Consider the following 315-nt stretch of genomic DNA (forward strand, 5'->3'; position numbering starts at 1 on the left):
CTCTCAAGAATTCTTGTCAGTATGATGACTGATTGAAAAGTTACCCCACAAAGAGAGAGAGAGAGAGAGAGAGAGAGAGAGAGAGAAAGAGAGAGTTTTTAAAGAAATTTTGAAGATGTCAGGGATTTTCTTGTGCTTGGTGGGGTTAATAGGGCAGGTATGGGGACCATTGGACTTTTGAGAGAGAGAAACTACACGTTATGGTGTTTTTTTCCATGTAATCTCTCTCTCCAGGCTGGATTTAGTGAAGTCCTTATCCTTGATTTGGAGGTTTTTTTTTTTTAATAAAAGATTTATTTATTGTTTCTACTTGGC

General features: G+C 37.5%; 1 pseudogene; it reads left to right on the plus strand.

The window, feature by feature from the left end:
- Nucleotides 1-32, plus strand: part of LOC148783193 (uncharacterized) — a 1,243-nt pseudogene extending 1,211 nt beyond the window's left edge.
- The last annotated feature ends 283 nt before the right edge of the window (nucleotides 33-315 follow it).

Source organism: Amborella trichopoda, chromosome 2, assembly GCF_054954075.1.
Source record: "Amborella trichopoda isolate Santa Cruz 75 chromosome 2, AtrichopodaSantaCruz75HAP2 v2.0, whole genome shotgun sequence".
Taxonomy (NCBI): Eukaryota; Viridiplantae; Streptophyta; class Magnoliopsida; order Amborellales; family Amborellaceae; genus Amborella; species Amborella trichopoda.